Here is a 27,785-nt window from a genome sequence, read left to right as displayed (position 1 = left end):
CGGTAAATGCTTCAAATCAAGATACGATTTTCAAACGATTCTTAATCGCTGGCGAATTTTTATCACTTGATTATTTAAAAGTAAGATCGCGGGTGAGATTGATCATCCTCGATGTTTTGAAAATTTGATTTTCCCATCCCTGCTCTTATGAGGAGGATTCCAAGCCTCTTAAGATTCTGAGCGTCTTGAAAAAACGTGTTTCAGGCTCTTTGAACGAGTTCTCGAGCCTCTTAAAAGAAGGCTTTTGAGCGTCTTAAAAGGACGCTTTTCAGCCTTTTGAGCCTACGGAGCCTCATTAAAAGGAGCTTCGCAGCCTTTTGAAAAAAGGCTCTTGGAAGATGGCTTTGAAATCTCTTATTTCCGTTGGTTCTAATCATCACATAAAAGAGTGTATGGATTTTTCTTAACTTTTTTACAGTTACACATTACTTAAAACACTATATTTTAAAGTAATATAATCCACAGCGCATCCGAGAGTACCTCCAACGGATTTGTTTTTTCCTCTTTTACGATCGTGAACGTTCCTTCTTCTCCTTGCACTGAGCCAACAGCGAAACGTTGGCCACCTACTTTACCTTGAAGCGAACTCTGGGAATGTCACCGATGGGCGGCGAGGTACGAAGGCGGTGATTTTATTGTCGTTCTTGATGACCTGCAGTCGGACACACTTACTGATGGATAAGTTCGGCTGCTTGCCTTCGACGCCAACCTTTCCGAGCACGATTCCCTTGGCGTGAAAGGCTCTGGCGAACGAGTATGACTTCCAGCGAATGCCTATATAAGCCTTCGTGTAGTCCTTGTCGGAACATCGCTGGTCTCGGCGGTAACGGATGTGCTTCCGAGCGGTACGGATTCCACGTGGTTTACCGATACTGTGTAAAGGCGTCTGAACCGAACGAACACTTGAATAGAAAAAAGTCCTCTTGGAAGGAGGCTTACGAGCTACTTAGAAGAAGGCTTCCGAGACACATAGAATGAGCATTTCAAGACTCTTGCAGTGAAGCTACCAAACTTCTCGGAAATAGGCTTTATATCTCTCAAATTTTCTTTGGAATTGTAATGCATCCGCCATTACGCATTCTTGTCCGAGGTACCCCCTGGGGCCAGCAAAGGTACCTCTAGGGGTACATGTACCCCAGGTTGAGAACCGCTGGTTTAGTTGATGAATTGCTTCAATAATTATCCAACATTTTCTTGATAATTTTATAATTGATATACTTACAATGATTTCAATAAAAAAGCACGTTACATTAATAAAAATCACTTAAAAATGCCATTGACCTAAACAAAACTCGGAAGTTCGAATTTACTAATAAATGCTTGGCGTTTTCGGAGGTAAACAATACAAAATTTCCATAATAAAATTTCTTAGCTCAGCTCAACTTTTTCGGTGAAAAAATGTATGTACCGTCATCTGGGGGGAAGATGATCATTTTTAAGACAAAACATGCAATAACAATGTGTGTTTACATTTTGAATCGAAACAAATATTTTCAAATCATGTACTGCTATACGTTGCAAAAATAAACAACTTTAGTTTTCTGAAATGCGTTCGCATTTATCGCATTATCACACATCTTTTGAGTAATCTAGTTTGGGGTGAAGTTTATCAAGACTGCTCTACTAAAATCATTATGACCTAGCCGTCAAAATACACTAGGTTATTTGTATGAATGTAGAATTTACTACGTAAAGAAGTCTACGAAGTCAATATTTGAAAAGAAAATAGTGTCATTTATGACTATCTCTCTCTTTCTTCCACGAAATACACTTTCATGATTATAATCGAAAAACTCGGATTTTCTACCTAGCGGTAACATTACATGAACGAATAATATTGTTGACTACCGTTTCATAAAAAATAGGCACTTTGACTGACATATCAAATGATCATCTTCGCCTTAATGATCATCTTCCCCCCATATGACGTTACTTCATATGGTCCATATTACCCACACCAGAACGTTTCCAATTTCTCAAAAAATCCTCAAAAATCGAATTTTTAGATAAATCATCAATTCAATTCGTACACACTAAGTTTGAGATTCTCGAGGATCATGCAGATTAGTTTCGCCAATTTCTATTTTGAAATACTGCACATCAAAAATTATATCACCATGCCATTTCCTCACGAATCTTCTTTTTAAGTGCACCCTCCCGCGCAACACATATGCGTTGTGTAGGCCTCTGCGGCTTATATGCAACTGAATTCGGTTACACTTTTAAGTTGTAGCAACCAAATCGGCCCGAATTGTGCTGCTGATGGGGTTGGCCTACCAACTTTCTGACGGCTCACATGTCGCCTAGGTTACGCACCACGTGCCAACTACCATGCCATCGCGCAACGCACACGATGAACGTCCTCTGCTCGATGGGATCCCTCCTAGCTACTAGTTTCCCTTGTCGAGGTTCCCGCGCACCTTTTGTCACTAAAACTATCATTTAAACTATTTCGCAAAATTATGCTTCAACAAGCTTCAATTGGCCATAATTTATGCATTATGTTGTAGTGGATGTTTGATTTCATCATCAACATCATTTTGACACTTGTAGTACCGGTACTTTGGTTGCCAGGTCGAAGTAACCTAGATGTTAGTCACGCGAACAGGAACGACATTACGACAATCTTAAACTTTTGGATCAACTGTGTAATCTGAATAGGGCACTGCACGGACTGCTTTGTCTCTTTCTCGCTGCAAAGAAATTAGAAAACAACAATGCCAGTAAACGTCAAAAGTTATGAGGAATGAAAGAGAAAGAGATTTTTCCGTGCAGTGCCCTATAACTTGGCCGTTTGACACTTATAGTACCGGTACCTTGGCTGCTAGATCAGTAGATGCATAAGTATTAGATTGCTAATGTCGTTCCTGTTCGCGTGACTAACATCTAGGTCACTTTGATCTGGCAGCCAAAGTACCGGTACTACAAGTGTCAAGCCAATGTTGATGATGAAACAAAACATGTACTACAGCATGATGCATAATAAACGGCCAAGTTAGGCTTGTGGAAGCATATTTTGGCAAAATGCTTTTAATGACTACAGCGCCACTAGCGTTCTAGTACTTATGCTTCTACTGATAGATCCAAGCAAACTAGATGTTGGTCACGTGTACAGGTATAAGGACGTTAGGCATGAGTATGTTAGGCATAAAGGATGTTGAGCATAAAATGCCCCAAAAATAGCCCACGACATAAAGAAGGTATTATGCCTAACGTCCTTGTGCCTAACGTCATGAATCCATCAATCTCATATTTTTGCATCAACACATTTCTTGAAGGAGTTTTCATAAGAAGTTCTGAAGGATTTCCTGAAGAAATTCCCAAACATATTTCCGGAACATTTCCCTAAGAAGTTTTCTTGAGTTACTTTAAAACAGGTGAAATAAAATTCTAAGAAATTTCCGGAAGAATTCTTAACCAATTTTCCAAATAAATTCCTAAAAAAAAATTCAGAAGAATATCTGAAGAAATCTGCAATGTATTTTATAAAGGTATTTCCGAGAGATTTTCACAAGACATTTTCGAACAAACACATAAAGGAATTCCCAAAAAAAAATATAAAGGAATCGCCAACTACATCTCTAAAGGAATTTCCGGAACAATTCCTTGAGATGTTTTCTAAAATTTTGGCAAAGAAATTAAACCCTGGAGGAAGTTCTGAAGCAATTCTTGAAATCCGGAGGATTTTCAGATGGAATCTATGGAGAAATTTTCAAAGGAGGAATTTAGATTTAATGGCTGAAGCAATTTCTGGGTAAACTTGCGATGCAATTCCTGGAGGTATTTCTTAAGTAATTTACAACATTGTTTTTGTGAAGCCTCCAAAACATTCTTTAATAAAATATTTTTCGCAATATTTACTTTTTTGGTTTGATTATTTTGCTGCTAAAATATATTGTATAGCACGTTTGTTTTTTCCTGGAAATTAATGTAAAACACTTGGAAAAAACCTGGAAAAATCAGGAAATTTTGTTTTTACAGATGATTAGACACCCTGTTTAAAGTATTGAGCAAATTCTTCGAATCTAGCCGTGCTAACGAACCAACTTGAACACATTTTTCGTGAAAGCTTCTTTTATGTCCAATCCTGATTGAACGGTGGCCGGAGTAATCAATTGGCCAGTCATCTCGCTCAGCTGCATCGAAGAAAAAACTATTTACTAATCAGTAATCGGCTTTCCTTTATGGGCTTACCGATGCGCGAGCCTCTCTTCCGGTGAGTCTTTATCCGGGACTTGTCCGTCAAAAAGTTCGTTCTGCGGCAGATCGTGTTCGCACTGTAATACCGGGACGATACCACACGGTCCGTTTGGGCTGTTTAGCAGAAAACACATTTGGCCACAGGGGACACTTTTTAGCATGGCTCCTTTGTTCTTACCCAATCTGTTTCTGTTTCCTCAACGAGTGGGCCCGGCTGGCATTTGGAATGCATCTTTTGCTAGTCCCGTCCCCGTGGGTTAACTTCATGCACTTCGATGTGCCGCTTGTGCCAATTTAAGGTGGCAATAATTCGATGGCTATAGTGAGATTTATTCGGCGAATAATACAATCGATGGAGAAGCACTATTGTTGGCTGCGAGTTTTTGCGGGTGAAACATCAGGTATCAGGTATCAGAACGTCGGCTCTGGCGGCACGTTCCCCTACCATGGGAGATTTGTGCCTCGCCTCTAACAGCCTTCATCATCATTTACCCGCAAGATCATGATAGAAAAAGAACTGATAAGAACTGAAAATATTGCAATTATGTTACACTCAAACTTGTTAAAGATTATTCAACGTGATAACGTCTATTTTGATAAAATTCAATCAATGCATGGGCTATATTAGACATGCTTCTATTCCATATTGGTTCCATAGAGGTTCTGCAAGGAGTATTGTGTAAAATAAAATAGATCAATTGTAAGTTTTGTATTTAGTTTCATTTAATTCAACATTGATGATTACATCAGTTTGGAGTATATAACTTTTGTTATATCTTTTTGGGTAAATTTTTATATAAACTTTAGATAATGAATAATGTATCTTATTTTTTGTTTTTCAATTATTTCGACCGACTTTCCGTCGATGGACAAAACAACAGCTTGCTTACCATTTTCGGGTGGGAGGATGCGTGCAACCTTCCAATACTTTGTGTTCAAGTTAGGATTTAATCTAGATATCATATTCAAAATTGTTGCGTGAGCGTTTTTGTTCAATCTAGGAACTAATGGTAAAGATAGAATAGCTCTTCGTGATACCGGTAAAGTTGTGAAAGGTACAATTTCAAAGAATGGAACAGATTTCTTTGCTTTGATAGAACTTAGAGACGATCTCAGCCATCGTATGCTGAAGTCGTTCACAGCAGCAAACCAGCCTATGCCTTGAACATGGCCAAAGCCCGAAAAGACCGGTTGGTTGCTCTCCTGTGGGATGTTTTGTTGGAGAGATACTAATTCCAAGGACAACTGTTCAAAAAACTGATCATCTACATCACCATCTGGGCGCTTTATCATAAGTTTCAACGAATCGACTGTATTCAGCTTTGCTCTTTTCTCGTTGTTCGATGCAGGAGAAATGGCGGTCCTCTTTATTGACTCTTCTAACGAGGTAGTGGATAGACCTTCCGAGCGTTTCTCATCTTGAGAAAATAGCAGTAAAACTTCATCCATCTTCTATATAAGTTAAAAAAAAATTATATATATATATATATCGAGTAATTAAATTTATTTGAAAGTTGGCATGAAAATGCAACGAAATTCAACTTACGTGATAATATTCGACGAATATATCGTCCGATTCACTTAGGGAACTTGTGGTGCGTAAGAACGGTAAGCTAGAACTGTTTCAGTATTGCAGATATTTACTATTTATTGATTACAGTCATACGATTTGACTGTGAAGTATGTTCGGAATACACATGTGTATGATATAAAATACACTACAGTTACATTACACTACTACTGAAATCTTATAGATTCACACATACGAAGCATACATTTTAAGAAGATATGCATGTATTACAGAAATTACATTTCTAAAGACCTTCATGATGACACTTTTTAATCCAGAAAAAAATGACCATGCGCCAGAATTAAACTCCTTCGTTAAACCTATGTGACGAATAGATCGAAAAGATTATTTTTCATCCATTATACACATCACTTTAACGAAACAATTTAATATATAGCACAAAAGAGTCATATCTGAATTTACGATCAAATCCAACAACGCCCTTCTTAAATACATCTATAATTTTAACTACCCGAGTTAAAATAGTATATAACTAGGAGACCCATATCAAATGATTAATTTATGAATAATTTGTTCAGACTAGATTTGCACTAAAAAAACTCTGAAACAATTTTATAGAAAACAAATTTTGTGACAATCTGGAAACCATGTTATTATTTGGTAATCGTTTTCACCATAATACACAAAATGTGAATAATGGATCACATTTCGCGCATTTAGTGCATACGTATTGAATTTGATTCGAACCGGGTTGGCAACAGAATCTGGTAGAAGAGCATACATGAAAGATTGTTCATGCACACTATTTAAAATACCTCAGGTTAAAACTTCACAGTTTGTGCGCTTGCTATAAAAGCCACAGTATATTATGCCTGGTAGTGATTTTATTTCAAATCACAGAACAGAAGTATGTGTTGTTCAAGACATATGAAAAGCGATATGCAATAGTGACGACACATCATAAACACAAATCAATTGTTATAACTGAAAAGTATGGCGACGATTGGTAATAAACCAACCATCAATAATATGATATTTTACGTTATAGATCCATTATTTGGTAGTTTTTAGCTTCTTTAATATATTTTATAAGGTACTTATCTTTCCTGTATGGATCGAGTCTCTGCTTTCCATTATGTACATTCGTAACTGCACCAACGTTCGGTTTATTTATCAGTACATGCATTCATACATGATTCTCTTTATGAAACACTCAGAATTTAACACTTTATACACATTATTTCTTAATAAAACACAAGAAGCGCATTATCGAACATCACAAGGAGTAAATAGCAATCCAATGACTGTGAATTTAACAATTTTTGAAATCTTAGAACACCGCAAATAAACAATAATTCAAGACAAAATTTTCAAAACGACTTATCTGCTTTTGTAAACAAAGATTCAAACGACGATTTGACGATTCTGATAGCTCTCCCACGCAAACCACCACCATCAATAGGTAGGGGAAGGATTCCGCTACCTGTTGATGGTGTTGGTTTGCGTGGGAGGGCTATCAGATTCGTCAAATCGCCGTTTGAATCTTTGTTTACAAAAGCAGATAAGTCGTTTTGAAAATTTTGTCTTGAATTGTAGTCACGATTTTACACACGTCTTGCCAAATTGGTACCACAGTGGTCGATGTGCCGCTTGTGCCAATTTAAGGTGGCAATAATTCGATGGCTATAGTGAGATTTATTCGGCGAATAATACAATCGATGGAGAAGCACTATCGTTGGCTGCGAGTTTTTGCGGGTGAAACATACTCACGAGATGTATTTTTGACGTTTGGACACGTTTTGCCTGACCGAATGGAAGAGAAGACTGCGTACGTCGTGTAAAGGTAATGGAAAGGCGGATGTTTACGATCGCTGTACCGTTTCCTCTCATCAACCAGTGGGCAAACTTTACAATAGTTGATCTAAACTCCTCCTTCTGACCAACCTAAGTGCTTAAATCTCCTTGGATGATTTTTACGTCGCGGCCTGGGCAGTTGTTGTGAAGCGATCAAATGTTGCCCAAACCTCCTAAAACGTCAGCCAAGGTCAGCCGTCGACAATAGGAAAACGTGTACCGCTCCGCGTATACCGTTATTTACCAACCAAAACGAGAGAGTTGGTTAGGCACGAATGAACTCTAGTCGTATTTTTGATGATGCCGTCGTATTTTTTAGCTTAGCTTAGCTGTGACCAAGATGAATACAGTACTAGGTGCTTCAATCTGCCAAGTTTGTGGAATAGATGAAGACGGGGGTGAAAAATTCATTTTCAGTGCAAAACGGCTGGCTCTCCCATACTAAAATCCAAGATGGCTGAATCGTGAATTTGGTAGATTGGAACAGCTAGTGGTGTATGTATTCATCTTGGCTGTGACTGACGACACATATCTATGGTTGCTACTCTGCGATTGAACAGAATCAGTGAATCATAATCATTCTCAGTGTGCAAGTTTCAGTGACTCAAATTTTCAAAAATGATCAATAACCGCGTCGGACACGTCCTTGTAGTCAGCTAGGAAGAGTCAAGGAATATTAGTAGGTGATTGTTGCTTTTGAAGACCGTGTTTACCTCTGCGTCTCCACAAAAACCACAAGAAGGATTATCAGTTAATCGATAGGTGTCGTTGGATCTGGATTCACTTTGATAAGCAATACGACCGTGCAATTCTTGTTACACAATGATTTTAACTAACCATGATTCAGCTGTACAAAGTCGAACAAACTAACTACCTAACTACCGAGCAGGAAAACGATCAAGCGCATATCGATTGATATACTTCTCGACCGCACAAAGTGCAACGATAACAGATCCTTCAACTATGAACCGAGCATGGACACCAATGACCATGGATGCCCGGTAGCATATGCAAACTGTGGGGGATCGCGTTTTGGACGTCCGAACCGACGCGTAGCATTCTGTTCATACTTTCCCGATGGCTACTACAAGCTATAGAAGATCGCACTTGTTTCGACCGGAGCAAAGCGCAATACAAGCGCATGATCCACACAGTATAAAAATGTTACAGCATATATGACGTTTTTTTTTTTTTTTTTTTTTATTGTCTTTATTAATGAGGTTTTCGGATATATGATGTAACAAAAAGGCTCCGTCCGATTCGACTCATTTTTCCATCACTTTTTAAAATTACAGGTCGTCGCTACTATGGAGCTTGTATTCCATATTGCATACAAGAAAAGTTGGATGTAAAATTAGACGCTATTGAACACAAAAATGAGCGTTTAAATATTTCCATATCGTGTAATTTTCAGAATTTTTAACTGTGCACTGATTATGAAGTAAATGTTTGATAAGTAAATAAACACACACACTGTACTTACCATCTCGATGGATACTCTGTTTGACGCCGTCGTAATTTTTGTATAGTAAGTGAGTATCATATTATCGTTTAACTAAAGCGGGTTGAGATCCGAGAATCAGAATTTGGTTCATATCTCACACTGAAAATGAAATCATACGAACCAATAGGGACAAAATATTCAGAATTGTATTGGAAATTGCGCGTCGAATGCGTCATTATTATCATCAGTGCTTCCGGAGTGTTGGCGATGGACGTTGATAATGCTATAACTATAATAAAGTTGTAGAAGCGGCTTTGATCCATAACCTGTACATAGTGCACATTCTCTTATCGATCGACCACCAACCGATCGCACCTCTCTGCATATTGCCCATCATTGCCCAATAAATGCTTTTCGTGTGGGTTGTCTTAGCTCTGGTAGATGGTATGATTACTTAATGCGAAACCGAATTCGCGGTCCTTCAGCACATCGGCGACTATGCGTGTGCTCCCGATGAAGTTGAGAGATTTGCAGTTCCACGAGCCAAGTTTCCAGTCGCTTATTCCGTTTCGCTGAGGTCTTTGTCGATACTTGCGGACCGTATTCTCAAGTTGATTGATCGTTGATGGGTTTTTTAAAGGCTGGCTTGCGGGCCTAACACCAACCCTCTGAATTTTCAGAGGAACGTATATTTTTTGCATTTAAACTTCTAGAGGTTTCAGTTTATAGTAAACCAAGTTGCACATAGCGTATAACACAAAGGATGCTGAAGAATTTTGCTGAAGAAGGTACGTTTCTGGAACGTCCACAATAAAAGTTATAACGTTTCAAAGATTGATTGTTCTAACCATATGCTAAACAAAATCGCTTATTCTGCCAGCACTGCCGAAATACGTAGACCAATAATTTAACTAATTGCTATTTCAAAATTATTGATCTTATAGGGCTTTGCAGCTAATGAGAGTTATTCGGAATCATTTTACAAAGCAAAAATTCCGACAAGAAGGAAGATGGAGTTTGCTCTCTGACAACCATAGGTTGTCCGGGTAGAGCTGGAATAAACATTGATTTCTTACACATGGTTTGAACAATCAATTTTCAAAGCGTAGTAACGTCAGTAGCAGTCACGACAGAATATCATCACCATCGGTGATCGCCTTCAGTGAGAGTTCTATCTTAACGATTGTACGGGAAAACTTACTGCATGGGTCCTACGATTGGGTCCTTTTCAGGTACATTGTATATGTACTAGCCTACGTCGGTTGACGAAATAAAAGAAGGAATCGTCGGAGGGAAACGCTACAAAAATGTACTCGCATAGGTGGCAAACTTTGGCGTCAGGCAATTATAATCTTATCTCCAGATTTTGTTGTAAATATTGAAAAGGCGCATTATTGAAAATAAATCGGCTCTTTCAGACTTACAATTTTAATCAAGAGAAGGCTTAACGAGAGGAATGTTCTTCAAAGTGCGAACCATAATCGCTTTGCGGCGGTAGAAAATTGCCGTCGGCAGCAGACTAACATGTGAAAACAAAAACCATCCATTACCGCCGCCTTTGCGTACAACCTGACTGGGCTGCACCTTTGAGATTTTGATACTCATATGACTATGACTAAATGGTAGAGGTTCTGCCAAGCCGCACCAAGCGTCTTTTCGAGTGACTTATGATATTTTGTTCGCAAAAGGAAAACGCAAATGATTCCTTGTTAATTAATACGTACATTATTGTTGTACAATATCCTCAATTATGGCGTTGAGGGGTATACTCCGTTAGGCATAAGTACGTTAGGCATAATGAACGTTAGACATAACGGACGTTACGCATAATGGACGTTAGGCATAAAATGACCCAAAGAACAGAATATGACATAAAGAAGGCAGAATTATGCAAATCTCCACTCGCATGATCCAAACAACCTACCAAGTTATCATAACCGCTGCAAGCTATATCCAGGGCTTTATTTATTTCCGACCTTCTACAATCAAGAATTGATTCCTCCTATTTGCTCTCTCTTTTGAACCTAAATGCGCCCCGTCGACAGCTTAGGTTCAGTTCTTTTTTGTTCCTCCAGGGTGCTCGTACAAATTATGGACATAACGAGACATTCACTGGTATGAGCCTTATCTTCAATCGATGTGCTACTGAATTTGACTTTCACCTCTCTCGTCCCAATCTTCAGAAAAAGTTTTGCCGCATACTTTCCGCTTCTAACACAAACACCCTTTGATAGATAGTTAGTGAGGATAGAAATTAAGTATTCTTTAATTGTAAAATTGCAATAGTCTTAAGAAATATTGTATCTGTTGGAATTGTAATTTATGTTCATATAAAAGAAGAGGGGGTTTTGCGCCCGCTTGAGGGAGGGGTTTTGCTCTACTCAAGCGGGCTTTTCCCTGCTCCAAATAAAGAATAAATAATAAAAATCGTCCATTATGCCAATCGTCCATTAAGCCTAACGTACGTATGCCTAACGACCTTATGCTTGACGTATTTATGCCTAACGTCGCGGACCCGGCATTGAGCGATGTACTATGCAAAAAGTTTGGAAATTTTTCGATTTGGCAGAATCTCGGCCAAATTTGGTCATAAATGAGTTACTGAAACCAATTCAAAGTAGAGTAATTTCTTTGAAAAACGGCCAACCTCCACACATGGGTCTTAACTTAATGCACCAGAAACAACAAACCGTCTGTTTGGTGTGGCGTTGTAAAAGCGAATTCGACTGTATCTGATTCTTCTTACACTGTTCGTGCCATCGATATGAATGACTTGCGACTATTCAGTAAATGAAATCCTTTTTTATGAGTTGTTGATAGTTTTGTTTCTTGTAAACCCGAGCGGTATACAAAAATTGCAGCAATTCCGATTCAGTTTCGCTTTGGATATTATATCGTGTTTTCAAAGTTCCATCCATTAATCTGTAGCATTATCGTTGCTCTTTTCTTCTGGCCACCTTTCTTCCAGAAATCAGTTAAGGATTCCGGGGCATTATGTACAGTGAACTTCAGTGAACTGTTTCTTTTTAATGGTACATTCATACCCATCCATCTTCAGGTTCTCCCAATTACATTCGAGTATTTCGACAAAACTGTTTTCATATTGACTGGGCCCATAACCAGATTCAAATCAGAACGTGAATAAAAACAAAGTTTTCCATTAGCAGAATGCGGTCTTCTCGTCATCAATGCTTACACCCAACCGGTGATTGTTAGATTTTCTAACAATTCTGTATAAGAACATACCAAAACATGTATAATAGGGTGGTTCAAAAAATCGATTTTGCTCCACAGTGCTCATCTGATTCTTTATCATGTTCTGAGTGTCCTCTGAAAATTTGAGCTCATTTGGATTAAAACTGATTTAGCACAAGCGATTTCAAGTTTGCATGCAAATTAGTATGGGGAAATTTATTTTTTCATTATACTGTTGATGACGCTTCCCCATTAAGCGCAGGTGAAAAGAAAACCTACATAGCTAAAAAGAATATTCAACATCTTTCACTCAGTGAAAACTGCATCTTAATTGATCGTTCCAATAATTAGTAATCGAATTTAATCTATACCATAGTTTTCTGGAGCTAATTGCATAACTCCTCAACAGGCAACATTGCTGCTCGTGGCGCGAAAGATAGCACACACAAATTCAGGCTACTATGTTGCACTGCACATTTCAGTGATGCCCTCAAAGAAGTTTAACGATCATGACTAAAGATTCGCAACCTGTATTAAAATCGATTATTAATTACTGGGGCGATCAATCAACATGCGGTTTTCGTTGGGTGAAAGCTGTTGAGTATTCCTTTTAGCTATGTAGGTTTTCTTTTAACCTGCGCTTAATGCGGAAGCGTCATTTACAGTATACGGACAAAATAAATATCCCCATACCAATTTGCATGCAAACTTGAAATCGCTTGTGCTAAATCAGTTTTAATCCAAATGAGCTCAAATTTTCAGAGGACACTCATAACATGGTAAAGAATCAGATGAGCACTGTGGAGCAAAATCGATTTTTTGAACCACCCTAATGTATAAGAACTGGGCATATTCGAAAATGCTAGATTCTTATATAAATATTGTATTAGACCTTACAGTTTTGCAAGCTTACAAGTTTGTGAACTTACATTTTTGTATAAGAATCTAACTATTTCGCATATGTCCAGTTTTTATAGAGGTTTCGGAAGGTTCCCGAGCGAAGCTTGAGAGCAAATCGATAACTTGTTTTGGTGTTGTAAAATCGCCGAGTATGATTGCTCTATTTAATATCTTTTTGGTCGTTTTAACAGTTAAAATAACAAAACGTATAGCAAAAAAATCTTACAGTGACATCGAATCGAAAGCTAATCCTGCTATCGATGAGAGCAAATCGAAAACTAATTTTGATATTGGTTCCGATAACAAAATAAATACACAGTTTGATGTCAGATCATACAATTTAGAAATCAACAGCAAAATGAGATCAAAATATGTAATCAGTTATGATGAATTATATTTGCAAAACAAATTATCATTTCAATTTGATATCAATATCAAAACATGTTTTGTATGTGCTCTCATTATGTTTTCAGACTTTGCTCGGGTTTTTATACAGAATTGTGAGAAAATCTAAAATCTAAGTAATACCACAATTTGTAAAATGATGCAAAAGTTGCTATTTTTCGTTAACAGTTGTTCGGTTCAATTATTTTGAAGGCATAATTTCATCGGTCAAATTATAACTTTACTGTCAGTATTTTTTTACCAACTGAGAAATAATAGTTTGTGGAACAAGTTGCAAAAAGATGAATTTTTTAGCACGAGTCGTACGTTTATCGAACGAGGTTTGCCGAGTTGAATAAATACTACGAGTGCTAAAAATCGAGTCTTGCAACGAGTTGCACACGTTTTTTTTTTGCAATGACGAAAAATGGACTTTAATATGAAAAATGTGTGCCAATGTGGGGCCCTCCTGCGGTAAGACGCGCGGCTACAAAGCAAGACCATGCTGAGGGTGGCTGGGTTCGATTCCCGGTGACGCTCTAGGCAATTTTCGGATTGGAAATTGTTTCGACTTCCCTGGGCATAAAAGTATCATCGTGTTAGCCTCATGATATACGAATGCAAAAATGGTAACCTGGCTTAGAAACCTCGCAGTTAATAACTGTGGAAGTGCTTAATGAACACTAAGCTGCGAGGCGGCTCTGTCCCAGTGTGGGGCTGGGGATGTAATGCCAATAAGAAGAAGAAGAAGAAGAAGAAGTGTACCAAATACTTGTCTAATGTACTTGTCTAATTTCTTCCAGAATTTACTCCACATGATCATTCTTGCCAATAAATTATGTTGCTGCAGAGATTCCATGTTGCCGTGCCACATTGCATAGTTCAATAAACCGTGAAGCAATAGATGTACTTGCTTTTGAAAATGTTTGATGTCAGGTCCTGGTGGATGTGGGAATTTGCAATGTTGGTTAAATTCAATTCCAGCAATCGGCATTCGCAAAAATTATGGAAGTCTTGTGTTTAAATTTAATTGTAAAGAATCTTTGGTATATCCTAAACAGTCGTCATCTGCTATTAGCAGTCAAGCAGTCTGCCTGATAAGCAAATTCCGATTGAATATGAGAATTATTTCAAGGAAAATGCCCTGATAAATCATAATGAATGTTGCCATATTTGCAAAAAAAATGTACGTGTCACATGTCCCACTCCCGAAAACATATTCCCAGTTCCTGCTGGAAATAATCAATCTCCAGCTTTTCGCTACTTGTATGGCCGCACCGAAGACGTGCATCATCACTCAAACGCCGATTACAATTATTCACCATTCGTACGATTGCATAAATTACACCTATTCAAATAAATGTATGAATTATGCTTCCAACCGCTTACACATGCCACTCTGCTATTCAAACGGAGTACAACCACGTTTCACTTGGTTCTGAGCAAAGGGAAAAAACGTCTTCCACATACATCCATATGCTCCTCGGTACCAGCAACAGCGTATTACACATCGCGCATCAAAAAGGTGAAATATGTTGAACGTGATGTATTATCAAGAGTAGAGCGGGAAACGGTGGTAGGCTGCTGTAGAGTGGATGACCAATTTGTTGCGGTAGCAAGTACTAGATTTCTTGATTATTTGCGAAATGAAATGTAAATATCAACAAAGGCAGTTTTTTAATGAAATGATTAATCACACACTCTATTCAACTTATTATCTAAAAATAATGCAAAGGTGCCACTGTTACATTCTATTTAATTTTCAATTTAATTCATGTACAAATTCCATTATTTTTGAACTAATGTAACACGTCGAACACATACCCAATTAAGACTTCTACCCTACATAGTTCCGGCGTGCTTCCTCCTCAACCACATTGGAAGCGTGCGAAGTCGGTTCAACGCACGATTTCGCTATAATATTTAATGAACTCGGAGACGATGGTGACAAAGATGAATTCGAACCGAACCGAACCGGAAGACGCTTGCCGGAACCGAGGAAAGCGGACGGTTTTCCGGGACTATAGGTACTCTGTGTTGTGTGTGCCCACGCGGAACCGAGCATCACACACCGCACCGGTATGGATCAGCGAAACGGGTAATAAAACTTGCCATATATTACTGTCGTAAAATTGATTTATCGGAATCGGAGCATTAAAATCGCATTCCCGGTGTAGCGACGGTCTTTGGATGTTTATTAAAATATCGCTTTTCGAACGGTGATGGATAGGATAAATTGACACCCTTCTCGGATGCTTATCTCCCGGGCGAAGATTTATGGATGTTTCTGTTGCACTAACCTTGAATTCGGGGGGCAGGAAATTGGATTTCGCTTGCGGCAAGATCCGCCTGCAAAGACAATCCCCTGTTCCGGAAATTCGAAAAACTCGTTAACCATCCGATTACAGGCTGTTAGATTTTATCAATCCAAAGCCGGTGAAATTTTCCATCCGTACTGCCGTCTGGGATGCGTCTATTACGTGACAAGAATCTCAGTTGCCGCCCATACCTTCCGGGAGGACACACGACAGCCATTCACAACGCTGAACGCCCTTCGCAAAAAAAGGGTCTTCCATGGCTTGGTTATTTCTGCCAACTAATCCTTTTTAAACGACCCCGAAAACCCCGGAAGCGATTATCCCACCCGACTATTACTGCCATACGTGACATTTCTGACGGGGAAACGCATCGCCGGATGCCCCGGAGCTACTCGTGTGTTGGGACTGGGTGTCGTCGTCCTTCGCCCTTTTGTTTCGAATTTTTGTCGCCCGAAATCATAAGTGTCCGAGTGCTACGTACCTACCTACATAAATGCCATACGCCAAGCCGATCCGGTTTGCTTCAATGCGACAGAACCTTAATTCCAGCTGAAACTTTTTTTTTTCTGTAGCCGGTCGTGGTATTAATCATAATTCGACACAGGTTTTCGGGATTACGATCACGTTCCGTTCTATCTTTTCGCCGGTATCGCATTCTTTTCCGAGAAGAGGACGGCAAAACTCCTCCCTACCGTAATCGATAGATGAAATACATCACCAAGGTGGAATTCGATTAAACAGGCTGTCGCTATTGTGACGTGATCAAATCTTACTTTTGACGTTTTAAAATGCGCAATAAATATATTGGCAAATTCAAGCTGCACTTAATAAGATTTATGTGTCCTTGTTTTACTATTCTGCAAGAGCTCACATAACAACACGGAGAGGTAGTTTTATGTATTTTACGACCAGGCTGGCTTAGCTCTTCTGGAAAGCTGATTAGAACACGATTTTTTCGGAGTTGTTTGATGTTTGCTAATGTATGAAATAAATGATTCGCTTTGGTACTCCGTTCGAATTGACACTTTTGATACTGAGCGTTAACTAAATAATTTCAAATTGCGTTTAACGTTTAAATACCACTCATGGAACTAAACTACCATGTGTCTCCATTGATTAATGGTGACTTTAACATAGTCATATTATCTACACTTATTTCAATTTCCGATTCTAGCCTACCAGTTTCTCAAACATAGAGGCCGTGGACTAATTACGTCAGCAATTTTTCTGGGTTTTTCGACCCCCCGATTTTTTTCATACAAATGATTTTTTAATTATATGGTGCGTAAAAGAGACAGACCTGCCTCTCCCCATGAGTACTTACAAAATATGTGATGTTCATAATGGATCAATCGCCGCGAAATGTCTGGTGGGGATTCTCATCGATTTGTTTTCGGCGAAAAATGACAAAACAAAACTTTGCCAGACTATCCGGACGTTTCGGTCGATTTACTGGCCTTCGACCATCTTCTGCGGACAAATCTTCCAGTCACTTATTTTCTAACAGACAGCCATTACTACTGTCCCCACCATTACGTAATATGTGTACAGCCCCTTGTAGTGCTGTTAGGTATCATGAATTGTCATACACTGATAGTAATCTCGTGGTAAATGAACCAATAGATAGCTTTACCATGCCATAAAGTAGTAATGTTGATACCAAGATATTCTTAAGACCACTATGTTTCAGTCGACCATGCTATCATGAAGACAATCGGACAACTATACCATCAACCATAGTAGGGTCAACCACAAACTATGTCAAGTCATTTTATAGTTAAAACAACCTCCGCAGAAAATCAACATAGAAAGCAGTTCACTTCAAGCACTTCGTTGCAATTGTAAATCATTCGGTAAGTGGCTTCTTATTAAAAGATTATTATTTTTGGTTTGAGCATATTCCGCTATGCAAGAACCGTTCGAAAACGTAGTGTTTGATATTTTAAATAATGTCCTAATACAGGATTTGGCGACGCTGCTGGTCCCGATGTTTGTTACTGATAAAGCTACCGGACTCTGGAGAACCGAAACAAATCTGCAAAAATGTAATGCCTAAGTATACTTCTGTAGGACCAAGACCTCATCTATAGTCAATACAAAATCGATAACATAATCCCTTCAATCGACTTTTTTTTTTGCCAGAAACATCAAAAAACGAGCACGTAGCAATTGAAAAGTATCCCCATTTGGAGCCGGAACAAACCGATGCATACCAACATGTGGAATAAACAAGCACACAAACCGATGCATACCAACATGTGGAATAAACAAGCACAAGCATTGTTTCTTTCAGTGTAGGAACTTGCAGAATTGTGGATAAAGATGCATAGGGTACCAAATAGAGTATAAGGAAATTAGCTTTAGGAGATTCATTTTTCACGACATATTATGGGGAAAAACTTTGATATGACGGATTCCACGCAGAATGACACATCAACCAAACATGATGGTAGTTTATTTGATTGAAATTTGTCATACATTTTCGGTGTAGTAGATAGACCATTTTCCACTATTTTAAAAAAATCGAACCTCGAGTCATTTATCAAAAGGCCGTATGTGTTTTCGAGCAAATTAATTTAAAAAATTATAACTCGGCAACCGTTCATTGTACGAAAAAACTGTCTGAGAATGAATTGTAGAGGGCTTAAAGGAATTTATGGAGAACATATTATACTAGTAAAAAAATTATTTTATCTTTAAAAAATCGATAATTAATGTGTCGATGTGTGTTAATGTGTCGTTAATTAATGAGTTGAACTTAATTTATAAATAAAAAAAAACACAATTGTAAAGAAAAAGAAAGATAATGTAAAAATAGAAATATCTCGAAATCCCACATTTATTTTTTCACCAAACTTTTACCGCAAAAACTTGACTTCAAAACAATATTTTAACTACACCAGATCGATGGAGAAGTTAAAAATAAAAACCCTTAATAATCCACCAAGCGGTAATGGTGCATTTCTGATGGTTACAAGAAAAGCACATAAGAGAGGTCAAAATTGCAGTTTAGGCAGATATATTCAGTTTGCGTTCATTTGAATGCATTGCAGCAGGTTTTGAAAAAAAAAATCGATTTTGAATTTTTTTTCAAGGACCCTTGGGAAAAATGGGCCAATACCGTGGGGCATCGAAATACGTACACTTAAGCACCTTAGTATATGAAAAAGTCATTAGAAAATAGGAATCGAATGTAAATAAAACATTTGTCATCAACACAGGAGCATGAAGGCTTCTACTTTTGAACTGTTTCACATTTACTCATTAAAAACTACGAAAAACATGATAAAATAATGAATTAAATCAACTACTCCTGACTCGAAATCCGTCCACCGTTGACGGATTTCGAATCAAAGGATCAAAATCCGTACAGCTATTTTTTAACTAACTAAATTGAAACAGTCTGATTGACTTAACTACCACTGTAAATAGTTCGATACGCACCTTGAGAAGCGATCCCTTCGATTTGTATTCCGCTGATCTTATGTAATGATTCGCAATAAGCAATAAAAACACAGTTACTTTTGGTGCAATTATGCTCTACCCGAAAACAAAATGGCGGCACAAACTCCGCGTTTGGTGGGTGGAGATTTGTTTTTGATTTTTGTAGTTTTAATTTTAAAGCCTTCTTTCCAATTCTGTGTCTTAAAAGCTTACTGCCAAGAATCTGAACAGGATAAGATTAATTATTTCTACATTTATTACCTTTAACCCCCTTTAATTTATTGATATCTCATGAGATGGACGGATTTCGGTGCTGTACGGATTTCGGTCCCGCACGGTATTCATTAGCAAAAAAATAGGAAAAAAAATTGTCACCGAATTTCAAAACAACGACATTGCTCACAAGTTTCATTATCCCAAAATATGACCCAATGCAAAGTCTGAGCTTAATTGGACATGATTTAGCGGTGTCTAAAATTCATCAAAGTTTTGAAATTTTTATCCATGAAAATTTTCCCAAGGGACCAAAGGAAAAGTCGAAAATCGAATTTTTGGTTTTGATGCCAAATGACTTAAGGTGGTTAAACAACAAAGCCGCAAATCGGCCATCTTGGAAACCACGTGCTTTTTCTAGTGATTTTTCAAGAACACGAATTGAGAGAACCACAACGCCCATGGGGATGAAACATCCGTAGATCGCTTGCTTACTCATGCTAAAAAATCGACTTTAATTTCAGCATTGTACGAAAATTATTACGCTACATTTGAACTTTTGATAATAGGAGTAGAAAATTTGAAATTCACCACATGGCTTGATTGTATAATCACCTTAAAAATGCATGAAACGTCGAGATCTGATGCTATTTCAGCAAATTTTTTTTTTTTAAATCGGTTTTTACTCTTAGAACATTTTTGAGACTTTCAATTCAAAATTTTGAAAGCAAGATTTTGAACACCCCTAAATCATGTCTGATGGAGCTCAGATTTTGAATAAGGGCATATTTTAGGGCTTAGAAAATGTTTACGTAACGTCCGGTTTCTAAATTCGATGAAAAATTGTTTTCACCATAAGATATTTTTTCAAAGTCCAAAAACAGTCGATTTTTTTCAAAAAAATATTCTCAAAATTTCATGCATTTTGAGTCCTTTGGCATCAAAAAACAAAAACAAAATTTAACCCTTGTGAGAAAAAAAAAGTTTTGATTAATTTTGAGCACCCCTAAATCATGTTCGATTTAGCTCAACTTTTGCAAAGGGGAATACTCTTGGCTACGAAAACCTTTGCGTATCGTCCGATGTTAAAGTTCGATGAAAAAAAATCCCAAAAAAGTTCCAAAAATGTCCTAAGTAGGGTTTGCAGAAATCGCTCTCAATAGATAACGAACAACGATAAAAGAGAGGCAAAAACTGTTCCGAATCATAACAAGCCATGATAACAAATTTATCAAACCTGTATATAAGTGCGAAAAAACAGAATCGAATAGGAAGCCCCCACGGAAAAATGGTGATTCTCGCTTTGTTTTCGCTTATTTCGTGTTGGTTACTGCACTGTAGCTGTAGCTGTGTAGAACAAGTTGAAATGCATCATCAGAGCCAGTGCTCCCCGCATTTGGAGCTTTCTAAAAGAAATTTATCATGAGGTATAGCCTCCCGAATCATTTCTCTATCATGACAGCTTGCCAAAAAAAAAAATTTCTCGCGGTATGCTATATATTGTATATGTATACAAAGATGATAAGTGAGAATTATTGAATCATTCTCTTTAGGATTCAATCTCTGGTCCTAACAGAAAAATTCGATTTTTTTCATTTTTTTTTAAATTACATCAGATCTCGAAGTTTCATGCATTTCTAAGTCATTTGGCATCAAAAACAAAAAATCGATTTTCGACTTTTCCTTGGGAAAATTTTCATGGGTAGAAATTTCAAAACTTTGATGAATTTTAGGCACCCCTAAATCATGTCCGATTGAGCTCAAATTTTGCATGGGGTCATATTTTGGGGTAATGAAACTTGTGAGCAATGTCGTTTTTTGAAATTCGAAAATGTTATTTTCATTGGCACCCTACTATATACGCGGCTTATTTCGTCACTGTTATAGAAATCACGCAAAAGTGACAAAGTTTCTTCGGCTAAAGACGGCCTGTCTAGATTTCTTCCTGGTGTTGTCATTATGCCCTTAACCTCCTGTAGTTTGTTTTGGCCCGATCGAATTATGAAGTAATATTTGATATGTTGACCAACTTCTAGATAAAGTTGTGAGAATGTGATACTTTTCATTATTATCATGAGTTTCCAGAAACTTTTCTTTGAACTTCTAAATGATTTCATTGTCGTTTGAAGTAGGCCGTGCTTCTTATCAATTCCACACTGGGTGCTTCAACAGACTGCAATGACTCTCAAAATTAATAAAAATATTTCTGAAACTCGATTTATGCATATGCACAACATGTCACAGATTTAGATCGAAAAATGCATTGGAGAGTAACCACTCCCTTCGGTGGGTATGATCCCACGAAACCAGTACGCTGTATAGGTGCTTCCCCTACTAAGCTACGAAGGAGTTACATTTTCATTTTCAAGAGACCAAATGAAAATGTAACGGGCTCCCGGTCACCTGTCACATTACAAGCACTCATGATGGGAATGTTGCTTTGTTTTGAATTCCAAATGCAAATAAAGATGACTAGTCGATAAAATGATTATAATGCTCCTAATTTTTGCGTTAGAAGTACCATTAATGAAGAAGAAACAGCTTGTTTATCATGAAATAAAAGTCCGTGAAAATTTTGCGGAATTCCTCTCATTGTTTATATTTTCTATGAAATTGGGTGAGAGTAAAATGTAAATATCGCGTAACCTCACTCAATGAAAATGAAAATCTAAGTACTGCTCACAAGTATTATTTGTACAATGCTAACCAAGTAGGATGAGTATTTAGTATTGTCTGGGTCTACACACTTGCTTCATCAGCAGCTGCGCTTGATGAAGTAGGGACGACCAACTGACAAAACCTCACACAACCCTACATGGAATCGCTGATCTATATAAATGTTTCAATTTTTTTTTCTATTTTCTACAATTTCGTAGTTTTTTGGATTTTTTTTTTCATACTGAAGAGCAAATCGCTCACTTTTCATTTTAAGGAGCTATATCAGTTTGCTCTTTCGAGACAACATGTTTTTTTTTTGATTGGCTCATCTAAGACAATGATTTTTCGAAGCCCAATCGAAGAATTTCGAATTTCAATGAAGAATTAGAAATTTTCCATAAAAATGAAATTGCCAATAAAGAAATCAGGGTATAAGCAATGAATAAATATAAAATTCCCACAAATAATGCAAAGGTTTCATAAACTATTTAAAATTTTCCATAAAACAAAAAATTGCAGAAATTGCAATTGTAAAAGAAGAATTTTCCATAACAAAATCGAAATAATTCACAGAAAAAAAAAATGAATGTTACTCAAGGACAAGCATCTTGGAATTCAAAACAAAATTCACTCGCGTTTTCACTCAATATGAAAGCATCGCACAACTCTAATTTTTTCTTATTCCACGCATACTGCGACGCAGCGAAAATGAAATAATAAAAACAAAAGTTGTCCGCTGCCTCCGTATTGAGTGGTGTGCCCTTGAAAACGAGAGTAGTTTAATTTTGGATTCTGTTATGCTTGTCTTTAAATAAAATAATATAAGCAATAAATTAATTGTAATCGACAAAACTTTCCACAAAATATTTTTTTTTCATGAAAAATTCAAAATTTTCCACAAAATAACCAATCTATAAAAAATATAAAAAAGTAAATTTGATGAAATTTTCCATGAACTTGAAACGCTTTTGAAGAAAGGGTCATCTATGGAAAAATGCCTTATTTACTACTTTTTATATTGCGTTATAGAAATTTTCTTTTTTTTTATTGCTCTCTATTGATTTTTTCGTGTAAAGTTTTTTTTTTGTGGGAAAAAATTGTTTTGTGTATAAATTTGTAATTGTTTTTTGCTCAATGATTTATTTATTAAATTTTTTCAATAAATTTTTTCGTGAAACATTTTGATTTTTTATAGAAAATTTTTCTTTTATAATTGCAATTTTTGCAATTGTGCTAATTTACTTTTGTTTTGTGGAAAAAAATTTATTGTTTATGGAAATTTTGATTTATTTGGGCTGAACCGACAAAAGTTTTTATCTCTATATATAAAAATGAATTTACATTACCTTTGAGGCATATTAATAACGAACGGATGAACCGATTTGCAAGATTTACTTATTAATCGATTCGTCTTAGGATCAGCTGTGTATAAATACAAAGAAAAGATAAAGCATATCGCTGTGAAAGTAGAACAAATGTGAAAATACTACGTTTCCATGAGTTTTGAACAAAACTATCCAGCTCGAACTTAAATCAATCTAGAGGGCGACGCTGCAATTTAGTTAATTGACTGTTATGTCAAAAAAAATAACCCAGGCAAGATCGGGCAGTTTTGACTAGCTCGAAATATTTCTAGATTCATTGAAAAAGTTTTATACCTATAAATCCGAAACTGGATGTAAAGACAAATTCGGTTTTGCTGCTTTTACAATCTACCAAGGCCGAAAGAAATTCCTAAAAAAAATGTAATACTAATTTTTTGCTCATACCAATATTTCTTCATTGGCGATTTCCCCGAATTTTTTACTGAAAATTTATTTTTTTTTAAGGGAGTTTATAGTTGAGTCATTGAAGAAATGTAAAACGAATAAAATAAAAAAGATAAACAAACAAATAGTGATCAAGGAGGGACGAACTGTGCACCTCTATGACTTTGTTTACTTGGGAGACAGAAAGTTGGTGTTTTCGACAAAATTGAAATTGATATTGGAATCAGAGCATAAAATATTCATCTTCATGAAGCAACTTCGGTCCGAATTTTGACAAACATCGCATGAATATTCAAAACATAGAATGACATAGTCAGACGACTACTCCACAAACTCATTAATTCGACTGTCACTGAGTGTGCTTACTATGTGCAGAAAAAACATAATTATCATTGTTTATGTTGATGTTTACCGTTGAAAGTGTCTCGCGGATGAAAATCGGACTCAGTTCTATGTGATACATTACTTTACTCATTTGAACCGTGTTTAGATTTCAGATAATTTATCAATTTGTAAAATGTGCATAAATATTCAATGACTAATATTCAACTGAATATTGACAGTCCAGAGCCGACTATGAATGTGTCTGGAAGTGAGCAAGTGAAGAAAGGTGGAGTTCACCAAAAAAATTCGATTGTTTTACACTCTGATTGGAATACAAATATTTTTAAAAATGTGACACCAAACCCCTCCCCATTGGATTGTTTTGCACGAAAATAACAACTTGAGAGAGGCAACAATAAAATTTTAGAAAAGTTTTGTAAATTTTCAATAAAATCGTTACCAAATTCAAAGAGTTTTATTAGATTCAATTTATTTCAATATTTATTTTTTTCTTCAACTTTTCTAAGACCGATAGATCATATTTTTATTTAAATACTAACTCTATGAACCCGGGTTGAAAAGTAAATTATGCAATGCAAATGTTTTATTGCAGCACCAAGCATTGAGGTAGCACTACCTATATGGCCGGTTTGGCGAATTGGAGTGCTTATTGGTTTCTTGTGGTGTGTACACTGTGATCGGTTTCTCAAAAGGGTGATTTCTCAATGTATTCCAAATTTGTTGAAAATCGATTAAAAGGCTCCAATTTCAAAATGTTCCTGCTATCTGCCTTCGTTCCTAATCCTTTTTAATCGTTTACTAAGGATAAATAATATGTGTTCCAAATTTGGTTGAAATCATTCCAGGTGTGTAGAAGCTACACTGAATTATTCGTACTTATAGCCATCCCAACAGAATAAGAGCATGTTTGTACGGAATTGGGTTGAAATCGGCCCAGAGGTTCAGAAGTTACGCAGATTTTATAATTTTCTTTGTAATACCCCTACCTATACACCCTCTCCCTTTCCAAAATTATCCTCCCATATAATTGTCTTCTCATAGTTGATATGTGTACTTTTTTTTCTGTCGACCTTTTATCTCTTCGATCTTTCGTCCTTTCGACCTTTTGACCTAGTTATTTTTTTCCAACCATCTTTTCCGTCAACCTTCTGTCATTCCATATGACCTTTTGTCCTTCGATCTTTAGTCCTTCGACCTTTTGACCTTCGACCTATTGACCTTTGACTTTTTAACATAGATTCACTGAAACAGAAACGTGGCTGAACTAAAGCCTGTCCATGATAAATCTCGGGCACCCATCTGATATGCGATTTTTTTAAACAATCCCTTCTGAATGTTTACAGTACAAAACTCTTGAGCGGATTTGGATAAAAGAACTTACAGATACGCAAATGTGATTCATTCGGCCATCGTAATAACGTTTTTCGACATTATAAAAATATGAAAGTCATACACACTCAGTTTTTATTTCAGCAACTCAGTAAGAATTCGCACAGCCGAGTACTCAGCAAAACAATCTGATATCCCGGCAAAATAATTTGCTGATTTTCAGAAAATTTGACAGAAATCTCAGGGAAAAACAAGTTTGCTGGGACTCAGCTGTGCGATTCTCGGTAAAAGATTAACAATTTGCTGAGATCCCGGTAAAAAAAAATGAGTGTGTACCTTCACTCACGTGGTCACTTGACCGATCGTTTTACTGACTAACGTTTTCTGGTTAACTTATGCGTTCTTCAATTTCCACGATGTAGATAAGGTGGTATGTCGAGGCGAAGAAAAACCACGGATTAAAAAAGCTACTCTATATTCAACTTGCAGTTTGATTAGAAAATTATTTAAAGCTTTTTAAGTCGATAACAAAACACTGAAAAACGAAAAGAAACGAAAAACGAAACAAAACTAGAGAACGAAAAACGTATCTGTTGATACAAAGTTAATATAGTGGAAGTAAATGGAATAGTGAAGTATTTTAATCTTGTAAAGTTCTTTATTGGAATGCTTCAGGTTATAAACACGGTACTTAAATCGCAGTATAAAATATCTAATAAACTTCCCTAAAAATAATTTCTATTCCGCCAATTCAGTAATTATTTCAAATAGGTAGAAGAAAAAGCCTATCTTGGTGGTATGCCCTTATATTGCGATTAACTCTCCAAATAATAACTTGCATATGCACTGCACACGTTTGCGAATGCACAAATTGATATGCAATTTGCGAAAAAGAATCCACGTGTCTTGGAGGGACTCGACCAACTCCAAGATACAGTCAAGATATTTACCACAAAAAAACTATTATGGCCGAGTTGCCGAAAATATGCAATTAATTGCCTCCAAATAAACTACTGAAATGCCTTTGATTAGACGAAATTACTTACTTAAATTAATAATGATTAATGCTTCCCTTGAGCCTCTTTTGCTGTAGTTCTAACTTATGGTTACTGATACTTTTCTCAAAGTTGGTTTCTTCTACAAAGTCATCTGTAATTATGTGAGAAAACATCTCATGCTAATACAACTTTTCGTCTATTCTTAATATAAAACAATACCTTTGCTAATTACAAACTACTTCAAAAATTCCAGAATCCATCAACTTCTTAGGGAATCTCAGTCCTCTCCCCGGTCTTGTCAAAATCAGTTCACCTAAAAGACCACTCGACAAATTGCCTTTCCTCCTCCCACCCAATCATTCATCCCTCAGCTGGGTCGTAATACTCACTTCGGTCCGCAGCCGCAGCACAACCGTAACTGGATCCGAGTATCCGAGTTCCTTCCCCCCATCTCCAAACCACTGCAAATCAACTGCCCAGGTGGAGTAGCTTTAAAACAATTTCCGCTTCGCATTTTCCACTTGCTTCAAATTGAATTTCCCCACCCGTAGTCTTCTGCATCCTTCAATCAAAACCAACAAGAAGGGTACGGCAATAGGCATAGAAGGCACTCCTTCGTCGTCAAGCGTGCTTCCGCAGGTTCGCGAACTTGTCTTTCAGATTCAACAACGTCGGGTAATCTAAAGCCGCGCGAGCTCTCCATTCCTTTTGTGTGTTTCTACTGCTGCTGTTGTTGTTGCTAGTGCTGAAGGACAGCCCGCACGCTCAAAGCTCGCTCGTCCTTGTTGCCGACCTGGAAAAGGATCCACTCGAGAAATTGTTTCTCAAGACGCACAGCATCAGCCTGCCGGCTGCTCCCCTTTCGAGAACTCTCGCCTCGCTCTCAGCAGCTGAGTCGCGGCGACGGCCCAGTCAATCAGTTTGTGTCGGTTTACCTACCGGAGGAGGAAATGAGATACTGATTGCTTTCATGTTCTTGGATTATCTCACTGTCGGTCTGAGGATGCGGTACAAGTTGGCCTTGTTACCAAACATTCATATGTACGTGTTACATGCTGCGATGGTTTAGGTTGTGGAGGATGCGGTCGTGCACGTGACATGAATACCGATGAAGAAGCGGAGAGGTCCTCGACGGCATTGTGTACGTACGTTCGATGGCGAAACGTGAAGGAAACCCTTCAGGATGCTGTCAGTTGTCGTCAT

At 37.3% G+C, this 27,785-nt stretch overlaps 1 pseudogene; it reads right to left on the bottom strand.

Moving 5' to 3' along the window:
- Positions 1-506: 506 nt before the first annotated feature.
- Positions 507-27,785, bottom strand: LOC134210409 (small ribosomal subunit protein uS12-like; annotated as a pseudogene).

Source organism: Armigeres subalbatus, chromosome 2, assembly GCF_024139115.2.
Source record: "Armigeres subalbatus isolate Guangzhou_Male chromosome 2, GZ_Asu_2, whole genome shotgun sequence".
Lineage (NCBI taxonomy): Eukaryota > Metazoa > Arthropoda > Insecta > Diptera > Culicidae > Armigeres > Armigeres subalbatus.
The sequence above is the reverse complement of the archived record's forward strand: the minus strand, read 5'-3'. Positions and strand labels throughout refer to the sequence as shown.